We start from the raw sequence: 22,382 nt of genomic DNA, 5'->3' as shown, positions 1-22,382 counted from the left end.
TCGACCACTTTGAGAGGAGCAACCAAGACCGAGAAGATTCGTTAGGATTTCGTAAACAGAACTTTTTTTAAGTTATTAATAAACCAAAATAAATAAGTATATAATTAAATTAATAAAAAGAATTAATTAAATAAATAATACTTAATTAATTATGTAATTAATTAATTAACTTAATTAACAATGTTTAGTTAACTGATTAACTCTAATTAAACCTGCTAATTAAATGTTAACAAATAATTAGTTAGTAGTCTCTGACAACCAGGGCCCACACGTCAGTTGACCCAGTCAAACACACTGTTGACTGCTGACATCATGATGATGTCATGCTGATGCAGTAAACCTGTTTTTATTTAAATTAAATCTGTTAATTCCAAAAATGAATTAAAACTTTAGAAAATTAATATATAATAAACCGTATATCGGATGAAAATACTTTGTACATGAAAGTAGCTCAGAACGACGAGACGAATCCGGTTACGCAGCCCGTTCGTCCGCCACGCATCCCTAGCATAGCGAACACGCAACTTTCCCCCTCCGGTTCATCTGTCCAAAAATGCGAAACACCGGGGATATTTTCCCGGATGTTTCCCCGCTTCACCGGTATCACCTCGTACCGCGTCAGGTCACCCCTAGCACAACGTAATGCCACATCTTGCTTTTTGTTACATTGATTTCCCTGTTATTTATTGTGTTCCCCCTCCGTTACTTCTTTCCGGTAGACCCCGAGACTGCCGGAGACCCCCCAGTACGACTACGGTGTTGATGACCCCTCTCTCTTGCCAGAGCAACCAGGCAAGCCCCCCCCCCTTGATCACCAGATATCGCCTACTCTACTCTCTACTGCTTGCATTGGAGCAGTGTAACATGTTACTGCTTTCCGTTAATCCTATCCTGTTGCATAGCCTGTCCTTGCTACTACTGTTGTTACCTTTACCTGCTATCCTACTGCTTAGTATAGGATGCTAGTGTTCCATCAGTGGCCCTACACTCTTGTCCGTCTGCCATGCTATACTACTGGGCCGTGATCACTTCAGGAGGTGATCACGAGCATATACTATATACTTTACACTGTTACATTACCTGTGGTACTGTTCCGAGTTGGGGGCTGAAGGGGCGGGTGGCTCCATCCCGGTAGAGGTGGGCCTGGGTTCCCGACAGCCCCCGACTGTTACTTTGTGGCGGAGCGACAGGGCAGTTTGAGACCACCTAGGAGAGAGGTGGGCCTGGCCCTGGTCGGCGTTCACGAATACTTAACATGTTTAACGAGATCTTGGTATTTGATCTGAGTCTGGCTACTGGCCTATACGCACTAACCATCTACGCGGGGATAGTTATGGGCACTCGACGTCGTGGTATCAGCCGAAGCCTTCGTGACGTCAGCAACTGAGCGGCGCGCGCCGGATTGGACCGGAAGCCTACTCTTGTATTAAGGGGGCTAGTTCTGCTTCCGGCCGCCCTCGCAACGTGCAGGTGTGCAATGGGCGATTGACCCAGACCCCTGCGCCATAGGATTTAGACCGGCGTGCTGACCTCTCTGTTGTGCCTAGGTAGGGTTGCGACGTGTTGATCTTCCGAGGCCAGGCATGACCCAGGAAAGTGTGTCCGGCCAAATGGGATCGAGCGTGTTGGGTTATGTGGTGCACCCCTGCAGGGAAGTTAATCTATTCGAATAGCCGTGATCTTCGGTAACAGGATGACTTGGAGTTGTACCTTGTCCTTATGACAGCGAGAACCAGATACTTAATAAAACACACCCTTCCAAGTGCCAGATACAACCGGTGGTCTCTCTCTCACAGGGCGACGAGGGGAGGATCATCGGTTAGGTTTATGCTATGCGATGCTACTTGGTGAGCTTACCATCTACTCTCTTCTCCATGCTGCAAGATGGAGGTGGCCAGAAGCGTAGTCCTCGACAGGATTAGCTATCCCCCTCTTATTCCGGCTTTCTGCAGTTCAGTCCACATATGATACCCTTATTCCATTTGATACCAATGCATACATATGTAGTGTAGCTCCTTGCTTGTGAGTACTTTGGATGAGTACTCACGGTTGCTTTGCTCCCCCCCCCCTTTTTTCCCCTTCCTATACTCGATTGCTGCGACCAAACGATGGAGCCCAGGAGCCAGACGCCACTGTCGATGACGACTACTACTACTCGAGAGGTGCCTACTACTACGTGCAGCCCGCTGACGACGACCAGGAGTAGTTTAGGAGGATCCCAGGCAGGAGGCATGAGCCTCTTTCAATCTGTATCCCAGTTTGTGCTAGCCTTCTTAAGGCAAACTTGTTTAACTTATGTCTGTACTCAGATATTGTTGCTTCCGCTGACTCGTCTATGATCGTTCTCTTGTATTCGAGCCTTCGAGGCCCCTGGCTTGTAATATGATGCTTGTATGACTTGTTTTATTTGTAGAGTTGTGTTGTGATATCTTCCCATGAGTCCCTGATCTTGATCGTACACGTTTGTGTGTATGATTAGTGTACGATTAAATCGGGGGCGTCACAGTGGCGTTCCAGGCGAGCAGGATAGGGTCAGGGTCATCCGGAACATATCCGGGAGGTGGCAGCCGACGGTACGCGCTCTACCATGACTTGTCCTTTTGGCGAGCAGTTGAAGACAACCCTGTCCCTCGCTAGGCTGGGCCACTACAGTAATGGGCCATAGGTAAGCACATTGCACTTTTCCTTTTATTCTTTTTCTATTTATTTGAATATGTTTTGGTTTGATTTGAAACATCAAACCCTTTTTTGTAAATTCTAAAAATTATTGTGGCAGGTAAGGGCAATAAAAGTAGTGTTCCACAACAGTTTCAGAATTATTGGGTCCAAAATCTATTTACTATAAAAATAAACCAAGTTCAAACACCATATTGAGTTAATTCAAGCTCCAAAATAAATACTTTTAAACTTCCATAAAATGTTGTTTAAAATATTCTTTCATTGCAAACATTTTATATTGTAAAAAGAATATTTTCTTATGTTCATTAAAGAAATTTGAGTTTATATTTTAAAATTATCTTCTGAGGCTTTCAGAATTCCTGAATTCAACTTTCAGAAATTTGGAAATGATGCATGATGATTCTAAATGCAACTAATTACAAGAATTAACCAACGGTTGTGACATCATGCACGTCGAACGGTGGTGGTGGCTAGAGCTGGGATGGACGGAGTCGATGACAGCGATGAATTTTGTAGCGGCTGGAGGTCGGGTGCTCGCAGGTTTGGCGTTGTGGCTTGCAAATGAACAAACGGACGGGCTAGCGAGGCACTACGTGTTGCTGTGATGCTGTTGGACAAGTCAGAGTGGCCAAATGGTCACGAAGCTATGTCGATGACAAGATTGTGCGGTAGCGCACTTCAGTCAACGAGGGATAGACGGTAAGAGATCTAAATCGAGTGCGAGGTTAGGGGAAACGGTGGCAGAGCTCACAGGGAGGTCGACGTGTAGCTCAGTGGGATCAAGGAGGCGTTGGAGATGGTGAATCGACGATGGCGAGCTTCGGCATCCAAGGAGGAAGAAGGCGATGAAGATGACGCTGCGATGCGTCTGATGTTGTGTGGCTCAGTGGAGAGGACGAGGGTGGCAAGGCGAAGGTGCTGGAGATGTCGAGGGAGCATGGGGGTGGCTGTGGCCGCAAGGTTCACGGCATCATGGTCATGGCGGCTTCAGCAATGGAGGGCGAGGCCGAGGGAGAGGGTGAGGGGGGTAATGGCAAGGTCTGCTCAATGTGGACAACAAGGAGGAGCTAATCCATAGTGTTGCACTGGCGGGTGGAGGCAGGCAAGTGGTGTTTCATGTGGAGCGTGCGAGCGCATTAGGCACACGCACGCGTCCTTTAGGCACGAGGAGGAAGACGCCCCTGCCCCTGGTGGGATGGGCCGTCTAGCTGGGCCGCAGGTAAGCGCTCTCTCTCTCTCTCTGTGTGTCTTTTCTATTTTGTTTCCATTTTTCTTTTTCTGTAATTTGTTTTGATTCGATTTGCAAACCAAATCATTTTCTAAAAATCTAAAACTTTTTGTGGGCACTAACTGAATTATTCTAGACACTCACCAAGTTTCAAAATTATTGGAGCTATAAAAATATTTATAGCATTTCATAGCTCCAACTCAAATACAATATGAATTAGTTCAAAGGACATAAATGCCATGAAAATATGTGCATCATCTCTGGTTAAGTTTTTCACCTTTTTTCTTAAATCACAAACATTTTTAAGGGCATTTTGGGTTCATTGAAAAATGTTTTAGTTGAACCTAGTTTATCAATGTGGTGCTAGGGTTTGATCAATCCCCATTTCAAATTCATTTGAATTTTAGACAATATGCAAACAAGAAAAGCTACCCTAGGTCATTACCAGACAAAGGATGTGACACTAGCCTCCACCGACTTCACCTCTAAAACCTGCCTTTTGGTGAGCATCTCTCTTATTTTTCAAATAACGAAAACCACATTTAGTTCATTTCACCATAATCTACTCATGAGTTGCTGCTTGGCCCCACCTTCCTTGTTGAAGTAGCTGGTTTGTAGTGTCTGCGGAGTTTTCCACTACTCTTCATGGATTTATACGCGTTAGCGCTTAAGCGTCATCTACAAGATCCTCTAACTCCATTCTCTGTTCTTCATTGGAGATGAGGCAATACATATTTCTAACTCCTCCCCGTGTTTTTGGCTTAATGATATCTATCTGAATTACTTTTATTGTTTCTGTGGATCATAGAAATATTACTTCTCATTGCAGCCAGCGCGTCAGGCGGTGTCTGCTACCAGATTTGTAGTGAGCAGGATGTTGATGATATAGAGCATTGTGGTAGTTTTAATAGTTCGACAGTGTGTGCTTTCCTTAGCTTTTTCGCACTTCTACCAACTTTTTTCCTGAACCTCAGTTCATTGGCTTATTGAACAGACTAGAGTGCAGTGGAGGATCTAGGATTTGACAATGTGGGGGCAACCATGGACAACGTTCCAATTGCTAGATTATTTATTACACTACACCAAAATTAATATATGATGGATAAACATTACACTAGTAAAAGAAAATTTGTAAAATGTTTGTGGGGCTAATGGCCCCCATGCCCCCCACACTAGATCCACACTAAACCTGCCTTTTGGTGAGCATCTCTCTTATTTTTTATAATAATGAAAACCACATTTAATTCATTTCACCATAATGTAATCATGAGTTGCTGCTTGGGCCCGGCTTCCTTGTTGCAGTGGCTGGTTTGCAGTGTCTGTGGAGTTGTCCACTACTCTTCATGGATTTATACGTGTTAGCTCTTAAGCATCACTACGAGATCCTCGACTCCGTTGCCTTTTCTTCATTGGAGATGGGATAATGCATATTTCTAACCCCCTCCATGTGTTTTTGGCTTAATAAAATCTATCTGAATTACTTTTATTGTTTCTGTAGATCATAGAGATATTACTTCTCATTGCAGCCATCGCGTTAGGCAATGTCCCCTACCAGATTTGTAGTGAGATGGATGTTGATCATATAGAGCACTGTGGTAGTTTCAATAGTTCGACAATGCATGCTTTCCATAGCTTTTTCGCACTTCTATCATCTTTTTTCCTGAACCTCAGTTCATTGGCTTCTTGAACAGACTAGAGCGCAGTGGCGGATCTAGGATTTGACAATGTGGCGGCAACCATGGACAACATCCCAATTGCTAGATTTGTTTGTTACACTACACCAAAATTAATATACGATGGATAAAAATTACACTAGTAAAATAAAATTTGCAAAATGTTTGTGGAGCAATGGCCCCCATGCCCCCACACTAGATCCACCCATGCTGGAGTGTGTGGTGCTGAAGATAATGCGATCCTATATGTAGGAAATCTGACCTAGAGGCAATAATAAAGTAGTTATTCATATTTCCTTATATCATGATAAATGTTTATTATTCATGCTAGAATTGTATTAACCAGAAACTTAGTACATGTGTGAATACATAGACAAACAGAGTGTCACTAGTATGCCTCTAGTTGACTAGGTCGTTAATCAAAGATGGTTAAGTTTCCTAGCCATGGACAAAGAGTTGTCATTTGATGAACAGGATCACATCATTAGAGAATGATGTGATTGACTTGACCCATCCGTTAGCTTAGCACTTTGATCATTTAGTTTACTGCTATTGCTTTCTCCATAACTTATACATGTTCCTATAACTATGAGATTATGCAACTCCTGAATACCGGAGGAACACTTAGTGTGCTATCAAACGTCACAACGTAACTGGGTGACTATAAAGATGCTCTACAGGTGTCTCTGATGGTGTTTGTTGAGTTGGCATAGATCGAGATTAGGATTTGTCACTCCGTGTATCAGAGAGGTATCTCTGGGCCCTCTCGGTAATGCACATCACTATAAGCCTTGCAGGCAATGTGACTAATGAGTTAGTTACAGGATGTTGCATTACGGAATGAGTAAAGAGACTTGCCGGTAACGAGATTGAACTAGGTATTGGGATACCGATGATCAAATCTCGGGCAAGTAACATACCGATGACAAAGGGAACAACGTATGTTGTTATGCGGTTTGACCGATAAAGATCTTCGTAGAATATGTAGGAACCAATATGAGCATCCAGGTTCCGCTATTGGTTATTGACCGGAGATGAGTCTCGGTCATGTCAACATAGTTCTCGAACCCGTAGGGTCCGCACGCTTAACGTTCGGTGACGATCGGTATTGTGAGTTTATGTGTTTTGATGTACCGAAGGTAGTTCAGAGTCCTGGATATGATCATGGACATGACGAGGAGTCTCGGAATGGTTAAGACATAAAGATCGATATATTGGAAGGCTATGTTTGGACATCGGAATGGTTCCGGGTGAGTTCGGGCATTTACCGGAGTACCGGGGGTTACCGGAACCCCCCGGGGAGTATATGGGCCTTATTGGGCCTTAGTGGAAGAGAGGAGAGGAAGGCCAGGTGGAGGGCGCCCCCTAGCCCAATCCGAATTGGGTAGGGGGCCGGGCCCCCCTTCCTTCCCTCTCTCTCCCCTTTCCTTCTCTCCTACTCCAACAAGGGAAAGGGGGAATCCTACTCCCACCGGGAGTAGGACTCCCACCCTTGGGCGCGCCATAGAGGACCGGCCCTCCCCCTCCTCCACTCCTTTATAAACGGGGGAGGGGGCACCCCATAGACACACAAGTTGATCTCTTAGCCATGTGCGGTGCCCCCTCCACAGATTTCCACCTTGGTCATATCGTTGTAGTGCTTAGGCGAAGCCCTATGACGGTAACTTCATCATCACCGTCATCATGCCGTCGTGCTGACGAAGCTCTCCCTCGACACTCAGCTGGATCTAGAGTTCGTGGTACGTCACCAAGCTAAACGTGTGCAGATCGCGGAGGTGTCGTACCATCGGTGCTAGGATCGGTCGGATCATGAAGACGTACGACTACATCAACCGCGTTGTCATAACGCTTCCGCTTATGGTCTACGAGGGTACGTGGACAACACTCTCCCCTCTCGTTGCTATGCATCACCTAGATGGATCTTGCGTGTGCATAGGATTTTTTTAAATTACTGCGTTCCCCAATAGTGGCATTCGAGCCAGGTCTATGCGTAGATGTTATATGCACGAGTAGAACACAAAGGAGTTGTGGGCGTGGGTATATACATATTGCTTGCCGTCACTAGTTGATCCTTGATTTAGCGGTATTGTTGGATTAAGCGGCTCAGACCGACATTACGCGTACGCTTACGCGAGACTAGTTCTATCGACGTGCTTCGCACACAGGTGGCTAGTGGGTGTCAGTATCCCCAACTTTAGCTGAATCGGATTCAATGAACATGATTCTTTCTGAAGATCAAAAAGCAATCACTATACCACATTGTGGTTTTTGATGCGTAGGTAAGAGCAGTTCTTGCTCAGCCCATAGCAGCCACGTAAAACTTGCAACAACAAAGTAGAGGACGTCTAACTTGTTTTTGCAGGGCATGTTGTGATGTGATATGGTCAATACATGATGCTAAATTTTATTGTATGAGATGATCATGTTTTGTAATAGAGTTATCTGCAACTGGCAGGAGTCATATGGTTGTCGCTTTATTGTATGAAATGCAATCGCCATGTAATTCCTTTACTTTATCACTAAGCGGTAGCAATAGTCGTAGAAGCAATAGTTGGCAAGACGACAACGATGCTTCGATCGAGATCAGGGTGTCAAGGCGGTGACGATGGTGATCATCACAGTGCTTTGGAGATGGAGATCAAAGGCACAAGATGATGATGGCCATATCATATCACTTATATTGATTGCATGTGATCTTTATCTTGTATGCATCTTATTTTGCTTAGTTCGGCGGTAGCATTATAAGATGATCTCTCACTAAATTTCAAGGTATAAGTGTTCTCCCTGAGTATGCACTGTTGCTATAGTTCGTCGTGCCGAGACACCACATGATGATCAGGTGTGATAAGCTCTACATTGACATACAACGGGTGGAAGCAAGTTTTGCACATGCGGAATACTCGGGTTAAACTTGACAAGCCTAGCATATGCAGATATGGCCTCGGAACACTGAGACCGAAAGGTCGAGCGTGAATCATATAGTAGATATGATCAACATAGTGATGTTCACCATTGAAAACTACTCCATCTCACGTGATGATCGGACATGGTTTAGTTGATATGGATCATGTGATCACTTAGATGATTAGAGGGATGTCTATCTAAGTGGGAGTTCTTAAGTAATATGATTAATTGAACTTTAATTTATCATGAACTTAGTACCTGATAGTATTCTGTGGTGTTGTACATAGATGGCCCGTGTTGTTGTTCCGTTGAATTTTAATGTGTCCCTAGAGAAAGCTAAGTTGAAAGATGATGGTAGCAATTACACGGACTGGGTCCGTAACTTGAGGATTATCCTCATTGCTGCACAGAAGGATTACGTCCTGGAAGCACCGCTAGGTGACAAACCCGTTGTAGGAGCAACGCTAGATGTTATGAACACCTGACAGAGCAAAGCTGATGACTACTCGATAGTTCAGTGTGCCATGCTTTACGGCTTAGAACCGGGACTTAACGACGTTTCGAATGTCATGGAGCAAATGAGATGTTCCAGGAGTTGAAGTCAATATTTCAAGAAAATGCCCGGATTGAGAGATATGAAGTCTCCAATAAGTTGTACAGCTGCAAAATGGAGGAGAATAGTTCTGTCAGTGAACATATACTCAGAATGTCTGGGTACCACAACCACTTGACTCAGCTAGGAGTTAATCTTCCTGATGATAGTGTCATTGATAGAGTTCCTCAATCACTGCCACCAAGCTACAAGAGCTTCGTGATGAACTATAATATGCAAGGGATGGATAAGACGATTCCCGAGCTCTTCGCGATTCTAAAGGCTGCGGAGGTAGAAATTAAGAAGGGGCATCAAGTGTTGATGGTAAACAAGACCACCAGTTTCAAGAAAAAGGGTAAAGGGAAGAAGGGGAACTTCAAGAAGAACAGCAAGCAAGTTGCTACTCAAGTGAAGAAGCCCAAGTCTGGACCTAAGCCTGAGACTGAGTGCTTCTACTGCGAAGGGAGTGGTCACTGGAAGTGGAACTGCCCTAAGTATTTGGCGGAGAAGAAGGATGGCAAAGTGAAAGGTATATTTGATATTCATGTTATTGATGTGTACCTTACTAATGCTCGCAGTAGCGCCTGGGTATTTGATACTGGTTCTGTTGCTAATAATTGCAACTCGAAACAGGGGCTACGGATTAAGCGAAGATTGGCTAAGGACGAGGTGATGATGCGCGTGGGAAATGGTTCCAAAGTCGATGTGATCGCCGTCAGCACGCTACCTCTACATCTACCTTCAGGGTTAGTTTTAGACCTAAATAATTGTTAGTTGGTGCCAGCGTTGAGCATGAACATTATATCTGGATCTTGTTTAATGCGAGACGGTTATTCATTAAATCAGAGAATAATGGTTGTTCTATTTATATGAGTAATATCTTTTATGGTCATGCACCCTTGATGAGTGGTCTATTTTTACTAAATCTTGATAGTAGTGATACACATGTTCATAGTATTGAAGCCAAAAGATATAAGTTTAATAATGATAGTGCAACTTATTTGTGGCACTGCCGTTTAGGTCATATTGGTGTAAAGCGCATGAAGAAACTCCATGTTGATGGACTTTTGGAATCACTTGATTATGAATCACTTGATGCGTGTGAACGATGCCTCATGGGCAAGATGACTAAGACTTCGTTCTCTGGAACAATGGAGCGAGCAACAGACTTGTTGGAAATAATACATATTGATGTATGCGGTCCGATGAGTGTTGATGCTCACGGCGGGTATCGTTATTTTCTTACCTTCATAGATGATTTGAGCAGATATGGGTATATCTACTTGATGAAACATAAGTCTGAAACATTTGAAAAGTTCAAAGAATTTCAGAGTCAAGTGGAAAATCATCGTAACAAGAAAATTAAGTTTCTATGATCTGATCGTGGAGGAGAATATTTGAGTTACGAGTTTGGTCTTCATTTGAAACAATGCGGAATAGTTTCCCAACTCATGTCACCTGGAACACCACAGCGTAATGGTGTGTCCGAACGTCGTAACCGCACTTTCTTAGATATGGTGCGATCTATGATGTCTCTTACTGATTTACCGCTATTGTTTTGGGGTTATACTTTAGAGACGGCTGCATTCACGTTAAATAGGGCACCATCGAAATCCGTTGAGATGCCACCTTATGAACCATGGTTTGGCAAGAAACCCAAGTTGTCGTTTCTTAAAGTTTGGGGCTACGATGCTTATGTGAAAAAGCTTCAACCTGATAACCTCGAACCCAAATCGAAGAAATGTTTCTTCATAGGATACCCAAAGGAGACTGTTGGGTACACCTTCTATCACAGATCCGAAGGCAAGATATTCGTTGCTAAGAATGGATCCTCTCTAGAGAAGGAGTTTCTCTCGAAAGAAGTGAGTGGGAGGAAAGTAGAACTTGATGAGGTAATTGTACCTACTCCCTTATTGGAAAGTAGTTCATCACAAAAATCAGTTCCAGTGATTCCTACACCAGTAAGTGAGGAAGCTAATGATGATGATCATGAAACTTCTGATCAAGTTACTACCGAACCTCGTAGGTCAACCGGAGTAAGATCCGCACTAGAGTGGTACGGTAATCCTGTTCTGGAGAGTCATGATACTTGACCATGACGAACCTACGAACTATGAGGAAGCGATGATGAGCCCAGATTCCGCAAAATGGCTTGAGGCCATGAAATCTGAGATGGGATCCATGTATGAGAACAAAGTGTGGACTTTGGTTGACTTGCCCGATGATCGGCAGGCCATAGAGAATAAATGGATCTTCAAGAAGAAGACTGACGCTGACGGTAATGTTACTGTCTACAAAGCTCGACTTGTTGCAAAAGGTTTTTGATAGGTTCAAGGAGTTGACTATGATGAGACCTTCTCACCCGTAGCGATGCTTAAGTCCGTCTGAATCATGTTAGCAATTGCCGCATTTTATGATTATGAAATTTGGCAAATGGATGTCAAAACCGCATTCCTTAATGGATATCTTAAAGAAGAGTTGTATATGATGCAACTAGAAGGTTTTGTCGATCCAAAAGGTGCTAACAAAGTATGCAAGCTCCAGCGATCCATTTATGGACTGGTGCAAGCCTCTCGGAGTTGGAATATACACTTTGATAGTGTGATCAAAGCATATGGTTTTATACATACTTTTGGAGAAGCCTGTATTTACAAGAAAGTGAGTGGGAGCTTTGTAGCATTTCTGATATTATATGTAGATGACATATTGTTGATCGGAAATGATAGGAATTTCTGAATAGCATAAAAGGATACTTGAATAAGAATTTTTCAATGAAAGACCTCGGTGAAGCTGCTTATATATTGGGCATCAATATCTATAGAGATAGATCAAGACGCTTAATTAGACCTTCACAAAGCACATACCTTAATAAAGTTTTGAAGAAGTTCAAAATGGATCAAGCAAAGAAAGGGTTCTTGCCTGTGTTACAAGGTGTGAAGTTGAGTCAGACTCAATGCCCGACCAGAAGATAGAGAGAAAATGAAAGTCATTCCCTATGCTTCAGCCATAGGTTCTATCATGTATGCAATGCTGTGTACTAGACCTAATGTGTGCCTTGCTATTAGTTTAGCAGGGAGGTACCAAAGTAATCCAGGAGTGGATCACTAGACATCGGTCAAGAACATCCTGAAATACCTGAAAAGGACTAAGGATATGTTTCTCGTTTATGGAGGTGACAAAGAGCTCGTCGTAAACGGTTATGTCGATGCAAGCTTTGACACTGATCCGGATGACTCTAAGTCACAAACCGGATACGTATTTTTATTGAATGGTGGAGCTGTGAGTTGGTGCAGTTCCAAGCAAAGTGTCGTGACGGGATCTACGTGTGAAGCGAAGTACATAGCTGCTTCGGAAGCAGCAAATGAAGGAGTCTGGATGAAGGAGTTCATATCCGATCTATGTGTCATACCTAGTGCATCCGGTCCAATGAAAATCTTTTGTGACAATACTGGTGCAATTGCCTTGGCAAAGGAATCCAGATTTCACAAGAGAACCAAGCACATCAAGTGACGCTTAAATTCCATCCGCGATCAATTCAAGGATGGAGACATAGAGATTTGCAAGATACATACGGACCTGAATGTTGCAGACCCGTTGACTAAGCCTCTCTCACGAGCAAAACATGATCAGCACCAAGACTCCATGGGTGTTAGAATCATCACAATGTAATCTAGATTGTTGACTCTAGTGCAAGTGGGAGACTGAAGGAAATATGCCCTAGAGGCAATAATAGAGTTGTTATTTATATTTCCTTATATCATGATAAATGTTTATTATTCATGCTAGAATTGTATTAACCGGAAACTTTGTACATGTGTGAATACATAGACAAACAGAGTGTCACTAGTATGCCTCTACTTGACTAGCTCGTTAATCAAAGATGGTTAAGTTTCCTAGCCATGGACAAAGAGTTGTCATTTGATGAACGGGATCACATCATTAGAGAATGATGTGATTGACTTGACCCATCCGTTAGCTTAGCACTTTGATCATTTAGTTTACTGCTATTGCTTTCTCCATAACTTATACATGTTCCTATGACTATGAGATTATGCAACTCCGGAATACCGGAGGAACACTTAGTGTGCTATCAAACGTCACAACGTAACTGGGTTACTATAAATATGCTCTACAGGTGTCTCCGATGGTGTTTGTTGAGTTGGCATAGATCGAGATTAGGATTTGTCACTCCGTGTATCAGAGACGTATCTCTGGGCCCTCTCGGTAATGCACATCACTATAAGCCTTGCAAGCAATGTGACTAATGAGTTAGTTACTAGATGTTGCATTACGGAATGAGTAAAGAGACTTGCCGGTAATGAGATTGAACTAGGTATTGGGATACCGATGATCGAATCTCGGGCAAGTAACATACCGATGACAAAGGGAACAACGTATGTTGTTATGCGGTTTGACCGATAAAGATCTTCGTAGAATATGTAGGAACCAATATGAGCATCCAGGTTCTGCTATTGGCTATTGACCGGAGATGAGTCTTGGTCATGTCTACATAGTTCTCGAACCCATAGGGTCCGCACGCTTAACGTTCGGTGACGATCGGTATTATGAGTTTATGTGTTTTGATGTACCGAAGGTAGTTCGGAGTCCCGTATATGATCACGGACATGACGAGGAGTCTTGGAATGCTCAAGACATAAAGATCGATATATTGGAAGGTTATGTTTGGACATCGAAATGGTTCCGGGTGAGTTCGGGCATTTACCGGAGTACCGGGGGTTACCGGAATCCTCGGGGAGTATATGGGCCTTGTTGGGCCTTAGTGGAAGAGAGGAGAGGAAGGCCAAGGTGGAGGGCGCCCCCCCCCCTAGCCCAATCCGAATTGGGTGGGGGCGGCCCCCCTTCTTTCCCTCTCTCTCCCCTTTCCTTCTCTCCTACTCCAACAAGGGAAAGGGGGAATCCTACTCCCACTGGGAGTAGGACTCCCCCCCTGGGCGCGCCATAGAGGGCCGGCCCTCCCCCTCCGCCACTCCTTTATATACGGGGGAAGGGGGCACCCCATAGACACACAAGTTGATCTCTTAGCCGTGTGCGGTGCCCCCCTCCACAGATTTCCACCTCGGTCATATCGTTGTAGTGCTTAGGTGAAGCCCTGCGTCGGTAACTTCATCATCACCGTCATCACATCGTCGTGCTGACGAAGCTCTCCCTCGACACTCAGCTGGATCTAGAGTTCGTGGGACGTCACCGAGCTGAACGTGTGCAGATCGCGGAGGTGCCATACCTTTGGTGCTAGGATCGGCCGGATCGTGAAGATGTACGACTACATCAACCGCGTTGTCATAACGCTTCCGCTTATGGTCTACGAGGGTACGTGGACAACACTCTCCCCTCTCGTTGCTATGCATCACCTAGATGGATCTTGCGTGTGCGTAGATTTTTTTTTTGAAATTACTGCGTTCCCCAACACTATATGGATGTGAAATCTTAGTTATGTCTGATATGCCTTTAGGCCTACCTATTGACAGATGGTTTTGCAAAAACTGGTTCATGGCTTCATGAAGACGAATTTACCAAAGTTGTCTTTTTCCATCTACTTCTTATTCTAGAACTCAACTGTTTGGGCGGAGGCTTATGTTCCGGCCTATTATATCCGATAACTCTCTTAATATCATATCGTACTGATGGGCTACCATATATGTGTTCATTAGCTCACCGTTGTAGACTCATTGCGCGTCAATGTGAGGATTATAATATGTTTTACTACAGTTTTGTTACTATGATATTGGTTTGGCAGTTTGAGATTTGCTTCCTCACTAGGAAGTTGTCTGTAGACTGCGACAGAATACAAATACATGTTGTTCTTGAGGATAAGGAAAACAAAGACCAAGGATAACCAAATATTGAATAATAGTCGTAACAAGTTAGAACAATGGAACAAAAATTTGGTTCACAGATAGGATGTGTCGCATATATAAAAATGAAAACATAATTGCTTATGTTGGTTCTCATCCAACATGAAGACAGTTTAGAAACACCTTATTTCCCAAACCAACCTAGTACTCCCTCCATTCACCACTAAAAGATGTTCTAGAAATTTTAATATGGACTAGATACGGACTGAAATGAGTGAACTAGCACATCAAAATGTGTTTACATACATACGAGTTAGAAAAAAGTAAGAACATCTTATAATAGTGAATGGAAGGAGTAGTGCAGATGACACTTAAAGATACGATTCATGTACGATGATCAATTCATTGGACTCCATTGATTTGGCCTGATACATTGAAGGTTGCTATCCAGTGTCGTACCATGGGATTCCGACGTCTGTTGACGCCATCCATGTCCTTTCCTCCCAGCCTGACTGCATATGTTGGTGACTCCCTCCTACGTCAAGCAGCTGGTAATAGTGGCAGCAAGGCCATCGACCCAGGTGGTATCATCCCTGACGGCGATGTTGTCGGTTCTTGGTGGAAATCTAATTACAGATCACACTTCGTTTTTCTTCTGTGTCCTTTTTGTAAGATGTATGTATCGATTTGTAACTTTTGTTTTGTTTGGGATCCTGCTTCTTGCTATACTGTGCCACGTATAATCTACATCTTTCTAGATCCTTTGGGACCCAATAAACTAGGACGGAGAAAGTAAGTTTTGAATTATAATATTAGCTCCCTCCACCTCATGTATGCTTCTTTGCCATTCCATTTAAGTTATAATATGTTGGTTTCTAATTGTCGGTGCTAAAAACCGGCGGTTCTTGGATAGGGGGGGCCGAGCTGTAGGTCTAGAAACAATGATAACAAGGGACGAAGGGAAATGATGTTTACCCAGGTTCGGACCCTCTTGAAGAGGTAAAACCCTACGTCCTGCTTTGATTGTATTGATGTAATGGATTACAGAGTATATGATGATCTACCTCAAGATCGTACGATCATGTTCTGAACCCTAAGGATAATAATCTTGCCCCTAAAGACTAAACCCCTTGGCTTATATATGCACCGACGGTACCTAGGTTACACGCCGTCTACGCGCCTGCTACAGAGCAATCCTTGAAGTAACAGTCTTCAGAGGTTTCGAGGTTTTCATCTTGGTCACGCCGAGGTTCATAGCTTCGGTAGCCCTTCCTTTGTTGATCACTGGGCCATAAGCCCGACCCACAAATGTCAGGCCGTGCAGGTTAGTACCCCTCAGTCTAGACACCGTCACTAACAAAGGATCAACAACCACCGATTGTAAAAATGGTACATATACACCGAATACAAGCAATAACATAACATAAATTTCTCGGAGAATATGAAAAGTACAAAAAAGGACCCCACACTTTGTTTTCTAAAGTGAACGCAATACCATCCAATTTATGGTACCCAACCTTGAACCTTTTTTTACAGCTATAAACGTTTTTAGCAAGTAATACACGCCTACAACATATGGTAGTACGAGCTATATCAAATCGGTGCCATATAATGAGTTAACGACCGTAGACTAAAGAAACACTTCCTTCGTCTCATATTAAGTGTCGTTCAAACAGATATATCTAGCACTAAGACAAAGGTAGTAGTACACGCGACATGAAAAACACATGTATGAGTTGTACCAAACTCAAGGAATCCTCACCTAAAAAAACAAGGAGTCCTAGGAGAAACTAGTGTGGTTCTCCTTGGAGTAGTTGTAAAGAACTTGGTTACATGAGTACATGACTGCATATTAGTTAGTTGATCCTCATTTAAGACCTTTCGAATTCGATGTTAAATACGTCAGTTTGTTACTGTTCTGCCGTGGACGCCCTCGGATCATCATAGTGTAAAAACTGGATCGGCAACCGAACCGATGAGGCTGTTGGATCATCATAGTGTAAAAACTGCAGGTACTTTTGGTGCAGCAGGCTATCTTTTTTTTTCCACTCGTGCGAAAAGCCAAGTGAGGGAATGTAGGAAATGAATACAATCGTTCGCTCGTTCGATGCTGTACGAGGGAAAGATCATTCCCTGGGGAAACGAACGTTCCCTCTATGGCCGTCCTAAATATTTCCCCACCCAAACTGCAAAGGGAATTTCCTATTACAAACTTGCAGATAATGCTCTTTATTATTTTCTCTTATTATTTCATAGTTCTTCACTCAGACATTATATAATGAGCAGCCATCACATTGTTCCAGATAACAATATAATAATCCCATTTCATGGAAGTGCAGAGGACGAGGAGGAGGATGCCCCTCCCTCGTTTAAGCCAACAGGTGGCGGAGCACAGCGGGCTTTGCATTCATCTCTTGTTTTGTAGCAAGCCAAACTCCCTGTGCAACAATAACATATACTTTTATCTGGATTGCAGGCTGGGATGGTGGTAAGCTTGAAGCACGCATAATGTACGGCATTGCCTGCGAAATTAAGAGAAAGAGTAATACTGTTAGCGCACATTAGGGTTTATTATCCATCAGTGTCCTTACTAGTTAAGGAATGAAACACAAAAATACAGTAAGATTTCCAAGGGACACGAGAGGAAAATTGTTGGTTATGTACCACTTACATTGTGGATGAGTAGCGAGGCATAAGAGAACAATGAGAGCTAATGCCTGGAGGCGCCTCGTACACTTCTCCATTTAGATGTTGCTACAACTTCTGGTGCGTTTTTTCCCCAGGGATCTTCTGGTGTGCTTCGATTGTGCTTTCGCCGAAGTCACCGGATGCTTGGTGTGGTCCATATATACCTTTCAAAGTTATTCTCTCATGCACTTTTTTGGTTATTTTCTCATGCACTTTTTTGGTTGTAAATTTCTTTCTTTCTTTTGTAAGGAACAATTCCTTCCTAGCGTACAAGTAGTCTCCCAAAATATATACGAACATACTCCCTTGGTTCCAAAAAGTTTGTTATACGAACATACTCCTTTGGTTTCAAAATTTTTGTTTTAGATTTATCTAGATACGGAGACATGTTTTAGTGTTAGATACATCTGTATTTAAATAAATCTAAGACAAGCTCTTTAGGACGGAGGTAATATCCAATTAGTTTTATTTCTTTCCCTTCCATTCAATATTTCAAATGCTCATCCTTTCATTTTAAAGTATTCCAAGCAGTGAAGTACAAATATAATCTATATCGAGCATTATCTCTGTGAAGTGTTTTTTTGTGAGATAAGGGTATGTATAATGTTACATATACTCATTTATTTTCTGCATTAATTGTGCATTAAACAGTGAAGTACAAATATAATCTATATCGAGCGTTATCTTTGTGAAGTATTTTTTGTGAGATAAGGGTATGTATAATGTTACATATACTCGTTTATTTTCTGCATTAATTGTGCATTTATTTTGTAATAAATACCATCATTAATTGCTCATTCATTGCATGCATAAAATATTATTCTTTATTTAAAAAATTGCCTTAATAAACTGAGGAGATTTGCGTACTTTTTAGCCTTGGGACACCACTCCAAATGCATTGACTCTAAGAGATGACAATATTCTAGAGGCAACCACCCAAATGCATTGTCTGGTAAGTGTTGTATACAATGGATATATGACACAATGCATTTGAAAAATGCGGCATATTTCGAGCATGATCTAACACGGTCATGTTTTTCCATAAGTGTCCATATAGAAATTTAACATTTAACAGTGTCCATATATAAAATGTGAGTACACTATCGATTCAAAACATAAATGGTTGCGCTCCATCCACATATACTTGATATAGCTCCATAATAATCTATACCTATCTCTACTACTAATAAACAATCAAACTAATTCTTTCTTAAAGCCACACGGCAGACGTACACAGCTTAATTGTCACCGTACGATTAGACCCGCTAACCTTAATCTAACAGTTAACCTTAATCTAATCTATTCTCTGGTGTGCATTTAGTATTTTATGTTGGCTGAACATGCTTCATCGCAGAGGAATAGGAATCTCCGCCCCGCACCTATGCAATCCCTACAATCACGCAGAGGGTGAAAAAAAAGGAAAGTGATCGCAAGCGGATCCCCTCGCTCGCTAATTGCAAGGCCGCGACCCACGCCGCCGCCTGATCCTCCTCCGCAGAACCGACGAGTGCGCCGGCAGCACCTCCCATCCCCTCGTATCATCTCCCCTCTTATCATCTTCCCTATCCCTACCCAGAACGAGATCTCACAAGTCGCCGGATTAGAGGAGAAGAAAATTTGGTATGTTGTCGCAGACCCGATGCATTGCGCCTCCATTACAAATCCTAAATTCTACTTTTGATCTAGAGCTCCTACCTACTGGACTTGCTCGGCGTCACGGCCGACGAGGACGTCTACATCTCCCTCCTCATGGACTCCGCCGACACTGTCGAGGTCGCCGCCGTGCACACCCACATCGTCGCCACAGGTGTTGCGCCTGGTCTCCCTCCGCCGTTGCTCGCCTACGTGAGGTGTTCGACGGAAAGTTCCCTTCAACGACGGCATCACGTGGGCGACCATGGTGTCTGCATCCCGCCAGTTAGCGCCCTCCATATGCCTGGGTATGTTGGATTTGAGGCACTTGGCTTGGATCTTCCCGAGACCAGAACACGTACGTACAGCTGCAAGCTAAGGAAGCTGCTGATTGATTTTACGCGTAGACGTTGGTCTGAACCTTCTGGCCGGCTACATAAGCAAGCACTCAGGCAGCTGGATGGATTCCGGGCACACAGCTTGCCGTGAACCTTGTACATCTTGGCTTGTCCTACCTTGCTTGGCTGGATTGATTCACTATTTTTTTTTCAATTTGGATTTAAAGGCTAATGGAGTGTTTGCATCTGGTGCTGTCGGTTTTGCAGAAATTGCTGCTCCAACAGGCAGCAAACCAATCTTTTGATATTTAAGGGACAGCAGTCAGCAGGCGCTTTGAGGAAGCACTGGTGTTGGCAAATAAAAGAATGCTTTAGGTATACCTATTTACCCTTTTCAATTGGTTTGATGCCATCCGTATGTGATTCACCGACCAAGAATGGAAAAATTCCTTGCTATTAGAAATTTCTATGATGGTGCTTCTTTAGGTTCTGCCTGAAAAATGTTCCAGTGTCAATAATCGGTTATACTTTGTAATGGTGATTCGTAATTTGGTCTAACTTTCTAATTATTAGCTACAGTTTACTTCAGTGGTAATGCATGTACGCAAAGGAAGAATTACTGGCTATGGATGATTACTATGAGCGTATGAAATTATGAGTTGTGTAGGTTTATTAAGCTAGATCGGTTGTTCTAGCTTGTGATGGTTAAATTTTTTATGAAATAGCAGTACTAGATTAGTTGTTCTAGCTTCTTTAGGTTGTAACCAATTGAAGGTAATTTGAAGATCGATCCCACAGCTGAGTATATTCCGTTTTTTATTAACCCGCAACAGAGTGTGTATAGGAAAATATACTTTTGTGAATTGTTAGTGCTCGCTGTCCTTACTGTACTGTATCAGGCTGTTCATGTTCAAATTCTTCAGCGTTTTGTACACATGAAAGGTACTTCTGTAAATCAGTTTTTCAAATTGGCATCGATAAGATGCATATAGATGCATGTATCCTTCTAAAAAATTAACACCAATGTTTCACTTGTTTTGTGAGATTGTTCCTTTTTCTTTTGGACAGCTTTTGGAGATTTTAAGATAGCTTTTTCTGTGGGCAAGCTGGACCTGATACTCAAAGGACCTTAAGTTCTAACCAAAGATGACAATGTGGATGGTCACATTTCAAAGTGTTTTTTCTTTCTCAGACACATGTAAGTTTTGTCTCACTGTGTAAAGAATGGTTAAAAGATGAGAATCAGTATAAAGTGGGGACAGAGGATCATGCTTTCAAAGTTGGTCAGGTTTCACAATAATATGTGTGCATGTGTTTGTGTGTCATCGTCTTTATAATGCGTGTGATGGATGTTGTAGGTTCATTGGTGACAACCAAGAGTATGCTCAGAAATGGCATCGTCTTGCTTCGTTTCTTCGCCTCAGCTAAAGTGCTTAATCTTGAGAAGATGAAAGATAATTGATAGAGTACTCCTGACAAGTGCATTTGTCAAATTCTAGCCAACAGATTGAAAGCATGTCTACCTATTTGTGAGTTTCAGTTCCATTCAATCTTCCTTTTCTTTTTGGATCCAATGTAGAGGAGACCATGTGACTGGTTGTTGATTGCCCAAACACTATTTCCTCTACAAGAGTGTAAATGTTGTTGATGCTTGTTTCCAACATGCAAGGACATGAGCACACACATTTTGTGTATCTATCTAAATCTCATATGCTATGAAGGTTTTCAAGTGCAGAGACGAAGCACCTTTCGAATTTAAAGAAATTGTTGTTGATTTTAGTTAAACTAAATGAATCCCCACATGTTGTGGGAATGTTTTTTGGTACATTTAGTGTAAACTATCCAAATCATCACTTCGTTTTGTGTAAATGGTGAAATCATGCACTTGAAATAATTAACTTTTTATTCCAGGAATATTTTGCAAAATATTGTACTTACCATTTTAGATGCAATCCTTGCACATTATACAGATCACCTTTTCATTTATTCATTTGCACAAATAGCACATATGCATTATTTTAGAACTATAGATGTTTAATAATATAATGTGTGTCAGTGTTGACGTGCGTTGCACGTGCAAGCTTACTAGTAATAATAAATGGGCTATTGTTTCTTGCGGTATGCCACGGAAATTGCCCCCAAAGTTGCAAAATATTACCCACCAATGCACCTATAAAGTGATAAAAAAAACTTTCCACACAGTGAAATCCTCCGCCTGGGCCAGCTCATGCAGTAGGGACTTTTTTTTTGAGGACCTCCTATACTACGCTCAGCATGCTGGGAGAAAAAGCAGCGCGCCCGTTTGGGCTGGCCCATGTCCGGGCGGCCTGTTTTTTAATTTTTTTATTTCCCCTTTTTATTTTCTGTTTTCTTTTTGTCTAAATAATTTAGGACATAAAAAAGCTCCTAAAATTTAAAAAATTGAGATTTTGAAATACATATTTATACAAATAATAAAATGTTTGTGGATTTTTTTTGTGATTTTTATAAAAAAATTGCTTATTAAAAAAATTCAAAATTTTGAAAAAATATTCTCGGGATATCAAAAAATGATCATGATTTTTTGAAAACTTTGTGTATTAAAAAATGCTAATGAAATTGAAAAACAATTTGCGAATTCAAAAAATGTTCATGAATAGAAAAATATCCTAAAAATTCAAAAACTGTTCGTGACTTAGAAAATAAGTTATTGATTCATGAAATGTTTGCAGATTCAAAAAATGGTCATGCATTTTAAAAAATGTTCGTGCATTTCAAAAATTGTTCCACCAATTTCCGAAACAATATTCATCAATTTCAAAATTTTCGCCCATTAAAGAAATTTTTGTAAAAAAC

General features: G+C 42.2%; 1 long non-coding RNA gene across 1 annotated transcript; it reads left to right on the top strand.

Moving 5' to 3' along the window:
• The first annotated feature begins 18,758 nt into the window (after positions 1-18,758).
• Positions 18,759-21,284, top strand: LOC147959218 (uncharacterized). Its single transcript, XR_015611355.1, has 3 exons — positions 18,759-19,197; positions 19,264-20,745; positions 20,906-21,284. It is a non-coding gene; the product is annotated as an uncharacterized LOC147959218 (long non-coding RNA).
• Positions 21,285-22,382: the final 1,098 nt, after the last annotated feature.

The sequence above is a fragment of the Triticum urartu genome, chromosome 7A (genome assembly GCF_056163025.1).
Source record: "Triticum urartu cultivar PI428250 chromosome 7A, HENAU_Tu73, whole genome shotgun sequence".
In the NCBI taxonomy this organism is placed as follows: Eukaryota; Viridiplantae; Streptophyta; class Magnoliopsida; order Poales; family Poaceae; genus Triticum; species Triticum urartu.
Note: the sequence above shows the minus strand (reverse complement) of the source record. Positions and strands in the feature narration are given on the sequence as shown.